The sequence below is a fragment of the Notamacropus eugenii genome, chromosome 4 (genome assembly GCF_028372415.1).
Source record: "Notamacropus eugenii isolate mMacEug1 chromosome 4, mMacEug1.pri_v2, whole genome shotgun sequence".
NCBI classification, from domain to species: Eukaryota; Metazoa; Chordata; class Mammalia; order Diprotodontia; family Macropodidae; genus Notamacropus; species Notamacropus eugenii.
The window spans coordinates 440,824,926-440,847,758 of record NC_092875.1 but is presented as its reverse complement, the minus strand read 5'-3'; the positions used below and the strand labels follow the sequence as shown (position 1 = coordinate 440,847,758).

General features: G+C 38.0%; 1 pseudogene; it reads left to right on the top strand.

Annotated features, from left to right (window-relative positions):
• The first annotated feature begins 1,017 nt into the window (after positions 1-1,017).
• LOC140502693 (DNA repair nuclease/redox regulator APEX1-like) lies at positions 1,018-22,020 on the top strand (annotated as a pseudogene).
• Positions 22,021-22,833: the final 813 nt, after the last annotated feature.

Below are 22,833 nucleotides of genomic sequence, written 5' to 3'. Positions count from 1 at the left end.
ACTAAAGTCTTGCTTTCTTTCAGGCTGTCCTCTGTAATATAGAGACTATGCTACCATCTGGTGAATTTTCCTAAGACATAGCTTTAAGATACATCTTTAGTTATATCATGTTCTACTTGGACTTTTTTTAAAATTCTTTTTTATTGGGGTCTTTTGTTTTTAATACCATTTTTTTCTGACTACATATGTTGTTCAGTCTTCATTTTTGAAGTGGACCAGTGACTTCATGGATGAGGTTTTGACTTCCAAGTGAATTGGATTCAAGTGAGGCAGAGCTGCACAGAGTCATCAGTCTCACTTTCTCTTCCAGAATCACTGAAGTCCGGTGGCAAGACGAAAGTCAGGACCACTGGTGATGGCCTGGAATGTAGTGGATGACCTGGGCATCTTTGACGTCTGACCAAGCTCTAAGCACTCCACTTTGCCTTTATGGCTGTTAGAACACATTGTTTTCATCTGTCCTTTCCACCAGAGGAAGTCATTGCAATAGATTTGAGGCCTGCTGGTTATCCTCAACCTGTTTTAGCCCATCTTCCCAGGGTGTGACTCCTGTGCATGCTTCTCAGAGCCACAGGTGTCTCCCATCTCCTACCCATCAAGTCATTTCCTTGTAACAAAGAATGAAAAAGAAATAGGGAGCTAAAGCAGTTCAGTGAAACTAACTAAAACATTGATGGTTTGTGAGTGTGTATACATTATTACACGTCAATAGTCCTTTGCCTCCACAATAAATTAGAGAACATACATTTTCAGAGCTCTGACTTCTCAGGAACCAAGTTAGGTTAGTCTTTATGATGTGTGTGTGTGTGTGTGTGTGTGTGTGTGTGTGTGTGTGTGTGTGTGTGTGTAGATTTGATTCTTGTTGTTCTCCTATCCCAGATAGTTGACATAGTCACAGAAAATAGGGAGCACATAAAGGAGGAAATCAATTATTAATATGTGAAAGAAGTATAGGATTGAGGCTATGCCATCTTATTCCTTTGCATGTGTAAAGGAGTTCTCCCTGACACATTAGAAATGCAGGGGGACATTGGCTGGGTGAGGACTGATCATGTGCCGGTTAACCTTACAAAACTCAGCCTTCCAGCTCTGGACACAGTTAAACAGTCAAAGATTTTGATGCAAAGAGCAATTGTGACTCCAGATACTCTACCAGAGAATAACAGGTAAGGAAGGAAATTTTCTCTTCTCCTCTCCATGCAGCTCCCCTTTCCCTTTCCCATCATCCATGTTGTCTTTTAATAGAGGCTTTTTTTTAAAGTAGGAGATATTATCCCACAGGAAGCAGAGATATAACTTTAATAACTTCAGAAACATAAATGCCATATAAACAGACAAAAATTCTTTAAAAGTTTATTTATATTTCTTTTACACTTGTTTAGTTTTGTGAATTTTGAATAATTAGCTTTAACAAGACAGGACACCCTATCATTATGCGTTTTAGGTATGACAGTATCTGAATGAAGAGAAAGTAAGTCTGATGACTTAGGTAACTGTCTCATTTAAATCCAATTCACAGAAGACTCAAGACTTCAGCCCATGACGTCATTGGTCCTCTTCCAAAACAAAGGACAAACAAGAGAAGCAAAGATACTTTCTCAGGCCAATCACCGCCTCCGCCTCTTGACCTAACTCCATTAAACATTTTCTTCTGGGGTCATGTCAAAATTGCAATATACATATCACCTGTAGATGATTTTGAAGGCTAGGATTACAAATGCAATCCTTTCAGTCACTGAGCAGCAGCTGAAGCAAGTTTTCAAAGTTAAAAAAAGACTAGAGTGACGTGCAGCATGAAGTGGTGGTTATGTACATTTTAATAAGAAATTTACCCATATTTTTGAAATTTAAATAAGAAACCTTTCCATTTTGGGCAGTAATTTTATAGCATTTATATTATTAAAATTATTAAAGCCTAAAACTTAAATCTTAAACAAAAAAATTATAAAAGCCTAAAACTAAGACTTTTGGAACATCCTCTATAATATCTAGGGGTAGGAACAGAGATAGAAATTGGGATAGGCATGGGGAACTTCCTCCACCAGTGCAGATCACTGCCCTCTCTGTAACTTCTAGTCCTAGAGATTAGCTTTTGAAGTGACTTTTCCAGGGTCATACAGTCAGTAAGTGTCAGAGGTGGGACCTGAACCAATAAAAATACATATACATTGTAAGTAAGATGAATTTTTGTTATTCTTTCTTAAAGTTTAGTCTCCCAGGATCCATGGTCATAACAATCTCTATTTCCCAGGCTTATGGTTCAAAACATCTCCACCACATTTGCACAGCATTATATAATGATTAATAATATAAACATTTGTGCTTAAATTGTAAATATCCACTGTGACTGTGCAGTGGGATATGACAGTGTGATAATGTAAACTTGTGAGGCTACTGCTGGCAAGATGCCTTCTTTGTTTGCTGCCCTGTAAAGCAGGTGGGCATTGGTCAGTGAGTGAGGAACCCTTAAGGTGGAATCCACAAGCTGGAATGCTGTGTGTGCCTTGATCAGCTCCCAAGAAAGCTTGGGAGGAATCTGTGTTTGCCTCAACCAGCCCCCAATGAGGCTTGAGGGGATTTAGGGGAATTCACAAGCTGTACCTGTCTTAATTGACCTCGTGGGGGGTTGACCCCCCCCCACCCCCTTCTCCTGATTAGGGAATGCTGTAAGAACTAATGCTCCCATTATCAGCAACCCTCTTGTGAGAAGACTAGAATAAAGTAAGATTATTAACCCCTCTGAAGCAGTCTTCCTGTCTGACTGGATCAAGACTGAACCTGTGCTAGCAGCCCTCCTGTGTGCTAGTGTTACCTGTCTTACAAACATGCATATATTTTGAATATTTTGTATTACATATTATCTTAAATTGTCCTCTAATTTTTTCTTGTATTTAAGGCTTACCTCTGCTAGAAGTAAGCACACTGAGAGCAAGGGGTCATTCCCCTTTCTCTCTCTCTCTCTTTTTAGCTTTTAAACTGTCTCTTCTAGCACCTACTACAGCACATTATGTGAAAGAGGCATTTAGTAAGTTATTTGTTGAATGAATATTGAATATATTTATAGTCTCCTCATCACCTAGCATAGTCCAGATCCCATGGTATGTGCTTACTAAGCATTTGTTGAATGAATTTTAAATGTATACATTTCTATTTTCATATCTTCCCTTATCATGATGCACAATGCAGATGCAAAATAAATATTCAGATAAACACTTCCTTGCTTGAACTAAACTGAATATGCTGTTTTAGGTTTTACTTATTCTGTTACTCAGATAAAGAGGAGCAAAGACTATGGGATAATAATATTGTCTGCTGAGTTTTGCCTATACCTAATAAACTTCCTAATTCATTTTCTCTTCCCTGTTTTTTTTTTTTTGATGAATTAACCTGTTTGACATCATTAGGATTTGAATGTATTTTTTTCTTGTTTGATTTAATTTAATGGGTATGATGGAAACATATAATAATATTATAATGCTGCACAGGTTTTAGTTTAGTTTAGTTTTTTTTACTATATTACAGTTTAAAAATTCTTTTTTTCTTGGCATCTTTTTTAGATCATTACCATTTCTAAATATATCCATTGCTCCTTTATCCAGAGAGCTATCCCTTGAAACAAAGATTAAAAAAGAAAGAGAAACCCCCTCCCTCCTCACTGCTCAGCAGAAACAACTAACATATTAACTCTGTCTGAAAATGTTTGCAGTTTTCCACATTGTGGTATAGTTTTGACAATTGTGATGTAGTTTTGTAATGTGGTTTGAGATCTGGTAGTTATAGTAACAATAAAAGCTAGCGTTTATATAACACTTTAAAGTTTGCAAAATGCTTTAAAAATATTGTCTTACAACAGCTCTGGGAAGTAAGTGCCTTTATTGTCCCCATTTTACAGATGAGGAATCTAAGGTACAGAAAGGTTAAGTGATTTGCCCAGGGTAACATAATAAGTGTCTGAAGCAAGATTTGAACTTAGTACTGCCTGACTTCAAGCCCAGTGATCTATTCACTTTACCATCTAGCTGCCTCTAGTTTAAAATATACCACCCCCACTTTAAAAAATATTTCCCTTAATACTAATGATAATTCAGAAGCATATTAAAAATCATTAATTTCGTGTATTCCTAAACTAGGGATATTATTTATGAATTGTTATTGTTTAGTTGTGTCTGACTTTTCATAACCCCATGGACCATAGCATGCTAATCCTGTCCTTGGGATTTTCTTGATAAACTTCTGGAGTGGTTTGCCATTTCCTTCCATTCCTTCCATTACAGCAAACAAAAGTTATGTGATTTGCCCAGGGTCACACAGCTAGTTGGTGTCTGATGCCAGATTTGAGATGAGGTCTTCCTGACCACAGGCCCTGAACTCTATCCACTGAGCCACCTAGCTGCCTCTTTATTTATGAATAGAGAAATTATTCTCCCCCACTCCCTTCTAACCCCTGGAAAAATAAATTTTAGGAAGACATTGATTTTTTTTGACTCTCTGAACTAGTGTAGGGAAATGAAGGAGAAGTCTCTCTTGATCTTTCTACACTAGGTGTGTGTGTGTGTGTGTGTGTGTGTGTGTGTGTGTGTGTGTGTGTGTGTGTGTAAATTCTCCCCTTATTTCAAAGAAGACCTGCAGACCAAAGAAGAAGTACAAAGATGAGAAAGATGAGAAAAGAGTGTGTAGGAATAGGGCAAGATTATCTTCAAATCCCCAAATTTATAAGCTTTCTGCCCCTGGGGTGACCTTTGTAGGCTACATCCTGTCAGATTGATAGATCCAGCAACTTTCTTTGAATTTTGTTTTACAGTCAGTCACAGGATATTAAATTATATTAGCCCTGGCTAACAGCTGATATTTTGACGTCAAGATAGTGATCCATTATTAAAGTTAGAGGACAGGAGATTTTCATCAGAAAGCCTTTTATTCAGTTACACAGAACTCACTGACCAGTCTTTAAAAACAAGTTTTATATTTGCCTTCTTTTTTTAAAATAATAGTATTTCCCTCCATATTGATCTCTTCTCCCTTGTCCAGCCAAAGAACCTTTTTTGTTGTTGTTCATTCATTTTCAGTTGTGTCTGACTCATCATGACCCCATTTGGGAATTTCTTGACAAAGATACTGGAGTGGTTCGCCATTTCCTTCTCCAATTCATTTTACAGATGGGGAAAATGAGGCAAACAGGTTAAGTGCACCAAAGAAAAACAGCTAAACAAAACCTACTGACAGGAGCTTTGGCAGCTTGTGCGATGTTCTTTACCTGCAGTGCCTCACCTCTTGATAGAGAGGAGGGAAGCATGTTTCAATATCTGTTCTCTAAGACTAGAGGTGCTTACAGAATGATAGACAATCTCACATTTGGAAGAGCAGAAACTGCACCTCATTACTAATCCCTTGTACCTCTCTACTTCACCGTGTTTAATCTGAATTCAGCCATGCCATTAAAAACAAACAAACAAACAAACAGAAACCTCTGGAATTTCTTATGTAAGCAATGTGACATTTGGTTACATGCCACTTCAAAGTAAAGACTTGTTGACCCTCTACTCCATCACTTGCACCCCTACTGCACAGCCTTCCCTCACTTAAACCCAAGTCATTTGCATGTCTTGGCATCACCTCCCTGACATCATGGTCCTCTTTGAGAATGAAGGGCAAACGACAACAAAAGCTTTAGCCTTCCACATCTCCTTTGTGAAAGCTGCTAAATGCTAGATGTCCAAGAAGAGGAGTAATTATAGGAATGAGCACCTTGTCTTGTCTTATCCCAATATGTTGCTGGCATATTCTGTCCAGCAAGCCCCCTGCACCCTCCCTGCCTTATTTCTGAGCTCCCAGAGCTCAAGCCTTTTTCTCCCACAGCCCTAATTGTCAGAATCCTTGTTCCTCTTCAACAGGGAAAGAGGAAGTTTCTGGGCTAAAACTGTGGGCATAGGACTATGGTCCTGTCAAATATGTGTTCCTGTTATTTTGGGTTGGAATTCAGGGCTATTTCTCATAAAAATGGTATTATAAAGGTGACTAGGTTCTACAATACCATTAATATTACATTTCCACTGTATTATGGGGGTTTGTGGGCTATCTGGGGACTCTAACCATCTTTTGTAATGTGGTCTCCATGGGGAAAATGCATTCCAAATCCCACACTAAATTAATAGAGCAACTTTTGGAATATAACCCATTTATAAATCAGCAATCATTTGTAGTGAATTCCAAACTAGAGGTAAGTTTTGTGTGTGGCAAGATCACGAAGTCAATCAGACAACCTATGTTTAGCTTGTGAGACTGAAAAAAACCAGATTTTGGAAGTCTCATTCAGTTTCATTATTGTTACTCAAATGCTTACTGGCTGTACTCCTTCCTTATTAATTGCTGGGTATGTTCACTAGGACTAAAAAGAAGAAAAAAAACAGGCTTTATTATGATGATTTTGAATCTATTCTGGATTTGACAGCATTTGCAGAAGTCACATGCTAAGGTTCTGACCCCTTCTTTTCTGGCATGATGGAGATGGTGCTGGTCAAGTGTTGGCTGTGGACTGGGTTTATTTAGGTCTATGTACAAAATACTATACTAAGCATCAAGGCTGCAAAAATATAGATATATGAAAGTGGATACTGACATAGACACTACTCTCAAGTTGCTTAAAATCTGTTAGGGGGAATAAAGCATGTACTCAAATAGCCATAATCTAAGAGAAATGAGGAGTGCAGAGGAGAGTCATTTGAATGGGGAAAGAGGATGTTAGTGGGTGGAGTGGGGGTCAGCTTTCTTTATGGACATGGAGGGACTTGAGTAGGGCCTTGAAGTAAGGACAAAACTTCAGCAGGCAATAGTTAGTGTATTGACCCAGCCCAAACACAGTGTATGAACTAAACAACAGTGGAGAAATAGGAGAGAGTTTGCACATATGGGAAAGAGTCTGTGAGGAGAACTTGCATGAGAAAATATGGAAAAACTAGGTGACAGTAAGATTGTAGAGGGCTTGGAATGGTGGGATTGGGAGCTTATACTTGTTTCTTTAGGCAATGAAGAGAAACTGAAGATTTCTAAGCAGAAGAATGACATAATGAGAATAGTTGGGGCAGGACTCTGGTCCTGACTGAGATGTGTATCTGAGTAATGCATAAAGGCTTATTTGGGCAGCATTGTGAGGGATGATTTAGAGAAGTGATAAGTTGGATGAACCTTCAATCCATCACTTAGGAAGCTACTACAAAGACTAATAGCTTGGATGAGAGGAAATAAAGGCCCAAACTAGGGTGACTGCTGTGTGAGGAGAAAAGCAAGGACAGATGTGAGAGAAATTGTGAACAGAGACTTGATAGGACTTGGTGACATTGAATGGAAGGCTAGTGAGGGAATGGGAAAAAGTCAAAGATGACTAGATATTACAATATAGTGCCATCAACATTAACACATTACAGGCTTTTTTTGAGTGATGAATTCAGAAGATGATCAGTCTTGAGCTGGAAAGGGACCTGCATCATTTTATATTTGAAGAAACTGAGGCCTAGAAATGTTAAGTGCATGACTAATATGGAAATATATTTTGCATGACTACACATGTATAATCTATAACAAACTTCTTGCCTTCTCAATGAGCAGGGAGAGGAGGGAAGGTAGGGAAGAATTTGGAATTCACAATTTAAAAAAAAAAATAAAAATTGTTTTTATATGGGATTGGGAAAAAAATAAAAGATTAAAAAAACCAGAGATACATACAAAATAAAACTCAAGGGATAGAAAAGTTAAATGACTTGCCCAAAGTTACACCATTCTTCTTCGTAACGTTTTGGGGTTTGAACCCAAATCTTGTGACTCCATAACCAGATATCTATATATCTATATGTAGGTAGATATAGACATACAATATTGTGAAACTCTATTATTCTATTTCCAGTTTTAAAAGTATTGACTTTGGGATCCTGGAGATTTCAGCAGAGAGAGGGATTGGAGTTATGCAACTGGAGCTCTGGAGAGACATTGGAGGTAGAAATAGAGACTTGAGTGTCATTTATAAAGGCAACAACTGAAGCTATGGAAGGGGAAGAGATCGTCAAAGGAGAGAGTGGATGGAGAGAGAGGAGGGCCAGGGACAAAACTGGACAAAACAAGATATCTGTGCTCTGTGGATGAGATGCCAGTAAAGAAAGTAGAAAAGGAGCAGTCAAAGAGGCAGAAGTTTCTAATGAGTAGGATTAGTTTGGGAAAATTTTACTTCTAAACATAAAAAGTTATTCAAGGTCAAATTCCTTAGGTTCTTTAAAAAGGATAAGCATTTTTGTGAGAAGCCTAGCAACAGTCATAAACTCTACTGTGAGTCTGGAACTTCTGTGTCAATGAAAATTATAATTATGAATCACAATTATAGTGCCCCCTTTCATAGAAGTCATGAATATCCTCATAAATTTTGCTTTGGTAAAAAAAAATCCTGTTTCCAGACATATAGAAGTTACAACTTTTAAGTCTTAAGCAGGACTTGGAAACTTTAGAATCATGTTTTGTGATGCTGAATCAGATGTTCCAAGTTTTTTGTTGGTTTAAATTTTCATACTTTAACTTATTATAATTTGTTCTTTATTTCCAAGTACTTCATCATAATAGGGGATTATGGAAATAGAAACTTTTTCTGGCCCGTTTACCTATATATCTTCCTTTTCTGGTTTGGAGTTTTTCTCTCCAACTTGTGTCTTCAAGAAAAATTTTAATTAAGTTAATTTAAATCACCATTTTCATAACTTTGGTATATAAAGTGCATTTACCCCAGAGCAGCAATTAATTTTGAAAAATATATAATATCTACTTTGATCTTCTACCATCCCTCTGAGATAAGTGAATAGAAAGCATTTTTATCATTTTACAGAAAAATGCACAAACTCTGAGGTTACCCAAGGTAACCACTGTCATTTGTGGAATGAGTATCAACACCCCAAACTTTTGAATCTTAGTCCAGGGCATTGAACGGGAGTTATAAGGATGTACTTAGAGGCCTGGGGCTTCACAATGCATTTTTTATGGAGGGTAAATTTTTTACTTCTTGATTTTTGTTTTAAAATACATTTTATTGATGACTTTTATACTTAAATCACCATCTTTTCCCACCCACCCTTCTAGGCTGAACTCTTCATTGTGACACAGAAAAATAATCAAGCAAAAATAAAGAATAAAGAGTCTGTGCATTATGTTGTAGTGGTCTGTCCTAAGGGGGGGAATTTTGGATTAAAAAAATTTTTATAAGCAACAATTATTATTCTAATCAACAAACATATATATTTCAGCATGCAGAGAACATAAAAGATGTAACCTTCAACTGGACTTCCAGTCTCCATCATGTCATGTAGTCTTTGCAGGACTTTCCTGGGAGCATAGAAATTTCTAGGCTAAACATATGTATGTATAGGAGACAAAAATAGATATGTATCTATTTTTTTTGCCGGTTCTAATGGCTTTAAAGAGATTTTTTTCCCCATCTAGGTTGTCTGGACCATAGCAGAAATGAGAAGTAGAAGTATAACTATATCTAAGTCTATGCTTTTCCCTGGCAGGGAGCAAGAGATGGGATGTTGCCCCTTGCAACTGAAGGCAGGGAATGCAGAACTTGAGCATGCAGGGAGATAATGAAAGAATTGGAAGAAGAAAGAAGACTCCAGTTGTGGTGGCACAAGCCAACAATCCATCTTGCTAGTGGATAGTCAGACCTTGGGAGTTCTGTGCTGCACCAGGCCGAAGACCATTGAGTATCTGTCCTAAGTCTGGCTAAGTGTGGTGAGCTCTTGACAGTGAGGTCAATGAAACTGCCAAAGGAGCAGTCATCAGGCCCAGGCTTCAAAAGAAGAGGAGGACAGAACTTCCATGAAGATCAGTTTTGGAACTGTGCCTAAGTGACTACTGAGCTTCCAACCTTCGTGGGATGGGGTGATGTAGTTTTGGGGAGGAAAGGGAGGGGGAAGAAAAAAAGAAGAGAACAGGAAGTGCAGAAGGAGGAAAAGAGAATGTAGGAAGTGGAAAAAGAAGATGAGAATCCAGCCAAGAACACTCCAGGAAGATCTAGGTGTGGTAAGTGAATGTAGTGAATGGTAGGAGTTAGCAGGGTTTAGTCTTTTTCCTTTCTTTTTTTCCTTCTTTCTAGTTTCCACAAAGTGCAATGCTGGGAAATTTCTACCTAAGGTTTAAATTATAATCCATTTCTCCAGTGTTACCATCTGGCTCAGAAGAGAGGTGACAGGAAAGGAAAATTTCAATCCCAGCTTTAATCCCTGTTGCAGCGATTGTACATTGCTTTAGTGGCTATTTGTATTTTTTTATAGTAGTTGATATTGCTAATAAATTATATGGGGGGCAGCTAGGTGGTGCAGTGGATAGAGCACCAGTGCAGGAGTCAGGAGTTCAAATCTCACTTCAGACACTTGACACTCACTAGCTGTGTGACCTTGGGCAAATCACTTAACCCTAATTGCCTCATCCTGGGTCATCTCCAGTCATCCTGATGAATATCTGGTCACTGGATTCAGATGGCTCTCGAGGAGAAGTGAGGCTGGTGACCTGCACAGCCCTCCCTCACTCAAAACAAAGTCAAGTGCAAGTCATGTCATCATTTCTCTGATGGCATGGTCTTCTTCAGCGATGAAGGACGAACACACGTACAAATTATATGGCCATTTAAAGTTGGTTTGTTTAATCTCATAAATTTTGGAGTATGGAATTGAGAGGTGAAGCCAGCCCTTGGAGGCTCAAGTCATTTATAGAGATTTTTGGTAACTTATGACTCTGTTCCAGAGTATACCTGCTAGACTATCTTTGGACCCAGAGAGAATTGGGAAGAAGACAAGCCTGTGAGCAGTCTGGGTGGTGGTGTGGTTATCCATAACTCAGTACATCTTGGATATTGCATCTTGTGTGGCATTAGACCACCCCTAGCACACACCCACATGCCACTTCATTTGAAACTGTAAACTTTTATGACCTAATTTGTTGTTTTTAAAGGTATATATTAAATTTAACACATTGTAACAAAACTGTCATTTGTATTCCCTTCTGAACTTCTTTTTGTTTTCTTTTTTAAAATATGTATACTGTTGGATGCTCTTTTCTTTCCTTTTCACTTGCATCTTCATCACTACCTACTCATTCCTCCCACCCTCAATAGAAACCCTGTCTTGTAGCGAGTATAATTAAGGAAAACAAATCAACACATTCACATTGGTCATGCCTGAAAATGTATGTCTCATTCTGAACCTCAAGTCCATCACCTCCCTGCCAAGAGGTGGGTGGCATATTTTATCATCATGATGCATTCCTTTGGGTTCCTTGAAAGGATGTGGTCATAGATCCTCCATTTGCTTTGTGTTTGCATTGGGAAGATCCCTAGGCTTGGAGTCAGAAGAACTGGGTTTGACTGTCTGTTTTGATATTTATAATTGTGTGATCTTGGGCCTTAATCTCTCAGTGTTCCAGGTCAGAGGTTTCATATTTGTTGCCCACTGACCTCTGGCCAGCAAAACTCCAGGCTCCTGCCTGAAGCAGGTTAAGATGCGATTGGGAAATAGCAAAATAAATGAAAAATATAATGCCACACAGATAATGCTAATTGGTGGCTTTTAGGTTAATATGCTGCCTGAAGGAACTGGTTTCTAGTTGAGTTTGATACCACTATTCTAGGCAAGTCTATAAGGCTTTAAATTGTAGAAGAGATACCCTAAAACCCAATTTCCTCACTTGGGACTTCCTTATAGCAATGAAATCTTAGTTGTAGTCCCTATTATAAATTTTATTTTATAATATTTAGTCCATTGTAATAATAATAATAAAAGCTGAAATTTTATATGATGCTGTAAGGTTTGCAGAGTGCTTCACATGAAGTATATCTTGAGGCAGCTAGATGGGCATAGTGGATAGCTAGCCTGGAGTCAAGAAGATCCAAGTTCAAATCCTGCCTCAGAAACTTACTAGCTGTGTAACCATTTTACTTCTGTTTGCCTCAGTTTCCTCAACTGTAAACTAGAGATAATAACATTTACTTCACGGAGTTATTGTGAGGATCAAATGAGATAATATTTGTAAAGTGCTTGGAACAATGCCTGACACACAGTAGGCACTCGATAAATGCTTATTCCTTTCATTTGACTTCCACAAAAACCCTGTGAGGTAACAATTGCAAATATTGTCCTCATTTAGTAAGAAGGAAATGAAGGCTTAGAGAGAGTATGTGACCTGCCCATCATCACATAGTTTTTAAGTGTCAGAGGTGAGATTCAAATTCAGGTGTTCCTGACTACATGTTTAATCCTCTGGCCCTTGCCTCCTACGACTTCTGTTCTAGTTTAGAAAGATCTTTGTGAATCTTGATTCTGCTGTACAATGTGTAAGCTGTCCCTCCTAGCTTACTGTGGTACTGTGGTACTGTGGAAAGATCAGTGGGTATAGTGTCTAAGGACTTGGTTTTGAGTACCTACCTCTTAGCAACTTGTGTGACCTTGTAACTTACTTAACTCAGTTTCCCCAATTGTAAAATGAAGGGGTTGGACTAAATGACCTCTAAGGTCCTTTTCATCTCAATCCTATGAGCTTATGTCATTGAAAAATTTGGTAACCATACTGCATAACTTATTTATTTGTATGGAGAAGTAAATTTAAGGCCCCCTAGAACATACTCCATAGGGTAGCACACTCCAGCCCTGGTCACTTCCAGAGAAACAATTAGTCTAGTGCTGAAAGGATGTTTTAAGATATGACAGTAAGTCCTAAGTCATCCTCCCATCTTTATCACTCTCATTCCTCTCTTGGTGACAGTGGCAGAAGGTAGGGTTTTGTGTCAGTTAAAAAGGAGAGATAGTCCATAATTGTTCTCTTTCTTTGGCTCTAATATGGCACATAGCTATTTCTCCTAGACATCTGTTGGAAAGATACAGGAGCAATTGTGATACTTCTTACCATCCAGCCTGGCTCCATGGTGGTTATGGCCACATGGAAGCTAAAACAGGGGCTTCTCTACAAGACCTGACCCTGAACTTAGACCTCTGGCTATCTTTTTTTCTTTATATTTCTTTCCTGGGCATATGTGATTGAATAGTGATCCTGAGATGGACACATCTAACCTCGAGGCAACATTGTGAGTTCAAAAGTTCCTTGAATTATGGATCCCTCAATCAGAGATAATTGGTAAGAGATGGAGTGTAGTGCAGCTCCAGAGCTTCTTGGAGAAGATGACTATCACAAGAGAATGAGCTTGACTCCTGGCCTAACTTACCTGAACATGTGGACTTGGAGGGAATTATTTAGACAGGGAAGAGCCAAGGTGAAATGAAAAATGCCTACTCAACAGTCTTGCAAACTGCTTTATGTCCTGAAGTTTAAGTCTCTTTTAAAAGAAATATTTGTAAGGAGAATTAAAAGCTTAGTATAAGTGGCATAAAACCTTACTCAAGTAACAGACTCCTTGAAAATCAGAATGCACCAAACAGAAGTTAATGGCTTCATGAGATAACCAGAAATATTAAAAATGAACTCAAAAGACTGAAAAAATAGAAGAAAGAATAAGAAATCTTTTATCCAAAACAACTGACCTGGAAAAGAGATCAAGGAGAGATAAGTTAAGACTCATTGGACTACCTGGAAGCTAAACAAAAAAAAAGAGTTTGATCATCATATTTCAAGAAATCAGGAAAGAAAATTGTTCAGACATATTAGAACGAGGAGAAATTGAAAGTAGAAAAATCCACTGATCACTTTGGGAAGAACAGAGTTCTATAAAATGAAACTAGAGACTTTCCTTCATGTTGATATTGATCCATTAGTGAATCACCACTCTTTGGGTCTGGTCATTCAGCTCTGATTCCACGCAACTTCACTGTCATCATGTGCCATCTCTCCATCTAACTCACAGGGATATCATAAACAATGAATAGACTGTGAAACTATGTGTGAGAGGGTTACGGGAGGGTATGGAAGGGGTGAGGTGGAGAATGAGGCGGCATCCATGTGATACTAAAAAGACCTGAGGCAAACAACTCAAAGCTTCACATCTAACCACAATTGCATAAGCAGGCACGTTCATTAAGAACTGTCACATTAATATAACTTACCCCCTTCAGGCCTTCAGGCTTCCTTTGTTATTATTTTAACTTGATTTTACATTTCTATTAAATTTCACTTTATAATGGCCATCCTACCTACAAATATTAGGGTGGATGCTTTACTTTTGGCTTAACTTGCTGGATGGCTCATTTGTTATCCCTACCATTGTATGTGCTGTTAAAGAGGTGTTGGTACAACTGTATAGAATGAGAGTGGATAATATGATTTTTTTTTTTTATGGAAAGAAAGACAACAGTTTTAATTACCTCTACTCTATGTTACAGGTATTTGGGCTCTACCTCTTCTGCCTTTGTGATATTTCTTCAGTCTTCAAAAAAGTACCCATTTGGATTCCCAACTTTGGAATTTTCCTTTGTTCTCTGGCTACTATATTATAGAAGAAACACTTAGAGATAGATGGCAGACTCAGATCTTTGCTTTTCAGATCTCACAGACGTTGGAATCTGCCAATATGGCTAGATGCTTGTGTATATGTGTATGTTTATGTGTGTGTACATGTATACGTATGCAACTACTCAGCAAATTCAGTTCAACAAACATTTAAGTAGCTTTCACAGCCTTCTCTCATTTTCATTTATACTATTTCTTTGTTGAGTAGAATAACCTACTTATGTTAAAGCAAATATGTTCCTCCCTCCAGTATGTTTTCATAGCCCTCCCTCACTCAAATTAAAGTCAATGGCAAATCATGTCATCACATCCTTGTTGTCATGTAGACAAACCATAACCTCTGAGGAGTCTGAGTTGCTTGAATGGGGACCCAACTGACCAATTCCAATCGGGCAAGTCAGCCTTTTCCTTCTCCTTCTCCTTTCCCTTTCCCTCCTCCTTCTCCTTCTCTCTCCCCTCCTCTTCTTTTCTCTTTTTTCCTCTCCTGGAGGAGAAAGTGAGGCTGGGGACCTTGCACAACCCTCCCTCATTTGAACTCAGTTGCAGGTCATGTCCATTTTTATTTGAGTTTCTCTGTGGTAGTCAAGTTTGGCCATTTATGATAATGATGATAATAGTACTTTATACATATAATACTTAATACTTTTTTTTGCAAAAACTCTAGAAGTAATGTAGGTAGGAAGTAGTGTTTACTTTTTCTTTTCTTTCTTTCTTTTAACATTTGAGGATATTGAACTCATAGCAATTAAGTCCTTAGACTTGTCTTGGAGCCATTAATAGTGGAATCAGGACTGGATCCCCACGTCTTCTTACTCTAAAGAAAGTGCTCTCTCCATAGCACCTTGCCTCTGGAGTAAATAGTCTGTACTGTTTGTGGAGAAATTTGACAGACAGTGAGAGAAAGGAGAGCAAAGGGAAGGAGAAAGAGAGACAGAAAGAGGGGAAGAGAAGAGTGAAGGGAAAGAGGTGAGGGAGACAGAATGTGTGTGTGTGTGTGTGTGAGAGAGAGAGAGAGAGAGAGAAAGAGACAGAGAGAGAGAGAGACAGAGACAGAGAGAGAGACAGAGAGAGACAGAGAGCACTGTAGGGTGTTTGGTTAGGAATTAATGTTGTCAGCTAAGGATCTAGTTATGTGAGAATTAAGAAATTAAGAAGAGAATTGTAAAAGTGTTAATTGTAAAGGACAAGACTGTATTCAATCCCTGGTTTCTTTCCATCTAACCATTAACCCTAACTAATTGATTCCAGGATGATGGCTATAAAGTCAGAGTACAGATAGATCACAGCAAAACCATTACTCCTATAAGAAAAAAATATGGTTTATGGTGGGCTAGTATTTTGGTCAATGAATAATAGTAGATATATGTAGTGCTGAAACACACACATGCATCTAAAATCATGATCTGTAGTGTTCTAAACTTTGTAGAATGTTTTACATATACTGTGGTGCTAAACCAGGCAAGAGAGGGAGTATCATGAATCCAGGATACTGAAGATGAATCATACCACCCACTTTCTGTGAGATAGGTGGTGGACTTAAAATCCAGAATGACACATGCATTTTTGGACATGACCAATGTGTGAATTTTTTTTTTCTGGACTATTTGTGTTCATTGCGAGGATTTAAAAATATTTTTAGTTGGCAAGGGGAAAGGTAAAAGGGAGTGAGAGAATAAGTTCTTGTAAAAATGTATGAATGAATAGTAGGAATATGATGTGTCACTTGTATCAACAGCGTTTCTACATAGTAATAATAAAATCTAAGAGGCAATCATAGGAAGGGAGTCTCATTCCAAGTAACTACAATATGTGTAAAATATCTGGAGATCAATCTACCAAAGCACACAAAATATTTCACAGCTTCAGTTACAACATGTTCCTGAAAGATATAAAGAACAACTTAAATAGTTGGAGGAATGTTCAGTGCTCCTGACTGGGCCACACCAATATAATAAAGATGATAATTCTACTAGAGTTAACATACAGATTTTAATGCTTTACCAATCAAAATATAAAATTTATATATTTTTTGGAACTTGCAAAAATAATAATTAACTTGGAAAAAGAAAAAGATCTAGAATATTAAGGAAAATAATAAAAAGAAGTAAGATAGAAGAGGGAATATCACTTTTAGACCTCAGGCTATTTTATGAAACAGTCATCAAAATATAGGTTAAAGAACAGAGAGGTAAATCAATGGATCAATGAAATAAGGGAAAATCAGAAACAACAGAACTCAGATAGAAACAATAGAACTTAGTGTCTGATAAATCAGAAAACAAATTATTTAGGGAAAAACTCGATATTTGATAAAAATTGCTGAGAAAAATGGAAAGTAGTTGCAAAGAAATTAGATAAATATTTTACATCATATTCCACAATGCATTCTAAGTGGATATATGATTTTAATATTGAAGATCATACCATGAAAAATTAGAAGAGAAGGAAATTATATACCTCTTATAGCTATGGGTAAGAGATAGATTTTTAATCACAGGAATGGAGGCAATTCCAAATGATATAAAATGAATATCCTTGATTACATGAAACTGCAAAGCTTCCGCACAGATAAAATTAGTGCATCTAGGATGAAAAGGAAAGTGATTAAGGGAAACATTTTTCTATCAAATTTCTCTGATGAGAGTTTGGTATCTACGACATAAAAAAATTAAGATACACAAACATATGAAGAGTTCACAAAAGTAGAATCATGGACTATTGACAGTTGTGAAAATATTCAGAATCATTGATAATAAGAAAAATGAAAATCAAAACAACTTTGAGGTTTAACTTCATGTCCTGAAAATTGGCAAAGATGAGGAAAGATGGCAAGTCAATGTCAGAGAGGTTGTGGGAAGATAGTCATACTAGGGCATTGTTGGTGGAGCTGTGAATAAGTACTTTTTTTTTTGGAAAGTAATATGGAATTATGACAATAAAGTGACTAAAATGTCCATACCATCTCACTTGGAGATTCCACTACTAGGCTTATATCCCAAGGAGGCTATTAATAAGAAGGTCTCTTTATGCACCAAATATTTATAGCAGCACTTTTTGAGACAGCAAAGAATTGGAAACAAAGCACATTTCTGTCAATTGAAGGCTGACTAAGCATATTATGGAATGGACTATTATTGTGTTGCAAGAAGTAATGAATATGATGAACATAAGGAAGCATGGGAAGATCTATATAAAATAATACAGACTGAAATAAGCTGAGCCAAGAAAGCAATAGATATATACATATATATGTATATATATATGTATATATATACATAGATATAATGATGACAGCAATGAAAATGGAAAGAATTGCTACGAAAAGGTCAAAGACGAATGTTGCAAAATTACAGAGAACAAGAAGATGTAAAAGAAGACACCTCTTGTCCTCTCCTTTGAAGAGGTAGCAGGTCCACCAAGGTAGCACATGGCTTGAATTTTCAGTCCTTTTCAATGTATTTATCAGTTATGATGATTTCCCTATCTCTTTTTCTTCTTTTTTCTTTTTTGTCCTTAAAAATATTATTTGTTTAATGAAATGACTCTCTGAGAGGGGTGATGAGAGATGAAGGATACTAGGGGAGATTATGATGATGTAAAAAAGAACATCAATAAAAATTTGTTAAAATGAATGAATAAGTGAATATATAAATAAAGCAAAGGAATATGATGGGAGGTAATATGCATCCACATCTGGATATTGACATGTTCATAATGTGACTTATTACATGGTGTGAATTGTACCGTATCAGGAGTAGGACACTTGAATTCTAATTAGGGCTCCTCCATTTGCCATATTGTGGACTTAGGTAAATCATGTCAATTCTCTGGGGCCTAGTTTCCTTAATACCTTCTAAATCTCTTGCATTCTGACTTCTAACCTTACCACTCAATTGAGACTGCTCTCTCTCAGGTTAAAAATGATCTTCATTCCCAAATCCGGTGACCCTTTCTAAGTTAGCCTTCAGGACCCCTTAGCAGCTGTGGACACTGTAGACAGCCCTTTCCTTGTCCATACTCTCTTCCTTGCTGTGTTTTATGATACTCCTCTTGGTTTTCCTCATACTTGTTCTTTGGATCGTCATCTCTGTCATACCATGTTTGTGGGTATCCTCCAGATCTCTATCTTGTGCCCTCTTGTCACTCTACATTCTCCCTCAGTGACCTCACAAGCTCCCATGGGTTCAAGTATCATCTCTATCCCATTTCTCAATAGTCCCACAACACCACATGCTTTTGGACATTTCCAGCTGTGTGCTATAGGCATCTCAAATTCAATATATGCAAAACAAAATCCATTACCTTTTCTCCCTCCTCGAGCTCATCTTTCTAACTTCCCTATTTCTATTGAAGGCATCACCATTCTTTTTCCCCCCAGAATAATCAATAGCTTCATTGAAGCCACAGTAACAGTTAAATATTGTTTAAACTTCAGCGCAGAAATTTGGTTTGCTGGAAAGCTGAGTAAGCTTTTTACTTAATCAAAAGAAAATTGCAAAAAGGCAAAATTGTGTTTTGTTTCTTTACAGAGATAGAATCCACTGGGAAACAACAATAATAGGTGGTTGCTAGAGTATTTAGAGTCCTGAGGCAACATGTAATCCATGAATTCTTTAATCATTCTTTTGTTGTCCTTTATTTCTATTCAGAGATTTATGGATATGTGGCATCTTATTACCACCAACAATTGTTGCCTTAATAAGGGAATGCAGTTTTCATCTTCATGAATGGGAAGTTGCAATTGTCAAGGAGGAAAGGCATCACCATTTTTATACAGGATTGCAACCTTGGTGTCATTTTCAAATCTTTCCTCTCCCTTATCTATGATATCAGTTGGGTTTTTAAGTTTTTTAATTCTACCTCTACCCTCTACTACATCTGTCCCATTCATTCTTTTCTTTATACTCACATGACCATTCTAGTTTAGGTCCTCATCAGCTCCTTCCTAAAATATTGTGATTACTTTCTAATTGGGTTCCCTGTCCTAAGTCTTTCCCTTCTCCAATCCATTCTTCATATATTTGCTAAAGTGATAATCTAAAGCCACATTGGTGGCTTCCTATTTCCCAAAGGATAAAGTACAAAGTCCTCTATCATTAAAAGTCTTTCACAATATGGCTTCAGCCTATTATATGGATTCTAACCAACCTGGCTTACTGTTGTTCATAAACAACATTGCATTTTTTGACTTTGTGCTTCTGAACAGGTCCTTCCCAACCCCTGGATACCTTTCCTCCTCACCTCTATCTATTAGAATCTCTAGCTTCCTTCATTGCTCTGATCAGGTGTTCCCCTCTACAGGAGACCTTTCCTGACCCCCTTACCCATCCCAGGAGCTACTTTCCCCACCCTCTCTTTACCTTTGTATTTAAAAAACTGTACTTATATATGTGCATGTTGTTTCTCCCAATTAAATGTAAGCTTCTTTAAAGCAGAACTGTTTTATTTTTGTCATTATATCCATACATAGCACATCATGGCATTTATTAATGCTTGTTGATTAATTAATCTATAAGTGAGTAGGTTGGATCAGGTGCTTTCTAAGTTTCCTTCCAACTCTAATATACTATGACTCTGAGTAAAATTACCTTCTTTTTCAGCTATCAATATTACCTTACTAGAGTTTAGCGTAGTGATTTGAATTTCCTTTTGTTTTCTTTATCCATCTCTTGATGTAAAGAATTACAGCCAAAAGATAAAATATCAGAGTATTATAAAATCCTCCAAACTGGACAATCAGATTCTCAATTAGTGAGATGCAATAGTTTATAGACCTGAAACTGTGAATTACTTCAAGGACACCTTCTGATTGTGAGTCAGAGAACAATGTCCCCAGCACAGAGGCTAGTGATGAAATACATCCTTATTTACTTTTGCACTGTATCTAAAGCCTGTCTCTGACTGACTCTAAAATATAAGCTAAGTAGCCACGCTGTATACTCTCTTTCATCATACAATCCTTGTGCCATAAATAATATTAACAATTCATTTATAGAAGGCTTCATGGTCTACAATAGAACTTTCATTACAACAACCCTGTGAAGTAGGTCTGTACAAATATTATGCCCAATTTGCAGATGAGAAAATTGAGAACTAGAAGTTAAAGTGACTTGCTCCTGGTCACAAAGCTACTGGATGTTGGGGGAGAGGGAGGAAGTGGGAACTTTTATCTGGTAGCCAGAATCCACTTTAGGAGGTGCCCACAGGGTGAGAATCCTGCTGTGTTGGGTTGTATATAGATTGTGAGCTCCTACAGGGTAGGGAGTGTCTTTTGCCTTTTTTGTATCCCCAGTGCTTAGCAAACAGTGTCTGGCACATGGTAGGAGCTTAATCAATGTTTGTGGCAGCTGAGGTGAAGTGAATAGAGCACCAGAGTTCTAATCTAGCCTCAGACACTTCCTGTGTGACTCTGACCAAGTCACTTAATCTTGTTTGCCTCAGTTTCTTTATCTGTAAAATAAGCAGGAGAAGGAAATGGCAAATTATCTCTGACAAGAAAACCCCAAGTGGGATTATGAAGAGTAGGACATGATTGAGAAACAACTAAAAAGATCCATGTTTATTGATTGACTGGTTACTGGGAGCTTAGGCCAAGGAGTTTTGTTCTGAATGAAGAACTTGCCTGAGAGGGAAAAAGGAAACATCTGTGAAGGGTGGGATCAACGAGGAACCAGAGACCAAGAAGCAAAAAAGGAGGCAGGAGACAATGGATCTGCTTTATATCTCCCCCTTCCCACCTCCACTCCTCTAGACCAGGGAATTTCAACTAGTGGCAAACCTATTAAGTTCCAAATTTGTTCCTAGTCTGTGGATAAGATCCAGGCCTTGATCAAGAAAAAGGGTCTGGATTGGCCACAGGAAGACACACCTGACATCCTTTGCTTCTGAGAGACTAAATGTTCAGAGAATAAGCTATCATCTGAGCCTCAGGACCTGCCTGGACTAACCTATGATTGATAGATGGTCCTCAGCCATCAATAAAGGACACAGTGGTGGTGGTGGGGATTCTCCTTTCCCATCACTACCCACTCAATGCCACCTTTGGCACTGGTAAGAAAGAGCATGAGGAAGAGGGCTGGGGGATAGTGGCTGAGTTTGAGGCACTTGTGCCAGTGACAGCATGAGCCCAATGCAGGATAGGAGCATGTTTGGCTGGAAGACCAACAATGATGCCATGAGGCATTTCATAAAATTTTGAAGAGGCTGGGTGCCTGAAAGTCATGTGTGCTCCATGAGGATTTCTATGTGATCCACAAAGAGACTGACTGGAGCAGTCCCAAGAGGAATAGGAAGAATGCCGGTTTTATTCCACAGGAAGGCCAAGGCTTTGGGGAGCTGCTGTAGCTGATGTCACTAGATGACAAGGATCTACCATCTCTATTCAGAGACACGTCATATTTACATTTTTTGGACCTGTGTGATGAATTATTGAGCTGTACTACTTACTGTTGTTCCAGTCTTTGCCCCCTTTCCTATTTGACAGCAAGATATGGTCTAAGGTCCTATCTGGGTAGTGACCATTGTCCCATCCCCCTCTGACTAACTGTAATTCATCTGTACTCTAAATTCTATGGCCTTAGCATTGGGAAGGGGAACTAAAGCTTGTTCCCGTTTGACCTCATCAGAGGGTAGCCACATACTCCCAATTTGATTCCTGCTTTCTGGGATTCCAAAAGTGCTGCCCTTTCAGCTGCCAGAAATCCCCCAAATTTCTTCAACCTTGAGCATCTTGATTCTTTTAAGAAATGTATAAATGCTATTGCTGACTACTTTTCAAAATATCTGAATATAAAGAACTGTACAAGTAGAAAAAGAAAAACAGACACACAAAAAAACCAAAGTTACTGGTGGGGAGTGGGAACAGTGTGGTGACATGGGAAGACTGCTAGATTTGGAGTTAGAGAATCCTGTAGTAAGACCCCGCCTCTATTACTTACTATCTGTGTGGCTTTAGACATGGCCTCACTTAACCTTGTTTGGCCTTAGTTTCCTCATCTGCAAAATGATAGGATTGGACCAGATGATTTATTTTTTTTTCTGGGTCATGTAATTGTTTTATTAATATGGCAAGCAGTTTATTAATAAAAGATTGTTCGGCCATCTCTCTTAGACCAAAGACCCTTAAAGGTGGTGGGATCACGGTTTACATGCCCTTCAAAAAGGAGATGTTCCTGAGGGGTGGCAATCAATTTAGATTGGACGAGGTGATTTCTAAGGCACCTTTGGTTTAAATTCATGATCATGTTGTGGGTCAAAGGCAGGATTTGAACCTCATGTCATCCAGTGTCTCAATAAATTTTGAAGATAAAGTAAAACTATCAACATAGACTCATAGCTTTCCCAGAAACTTTA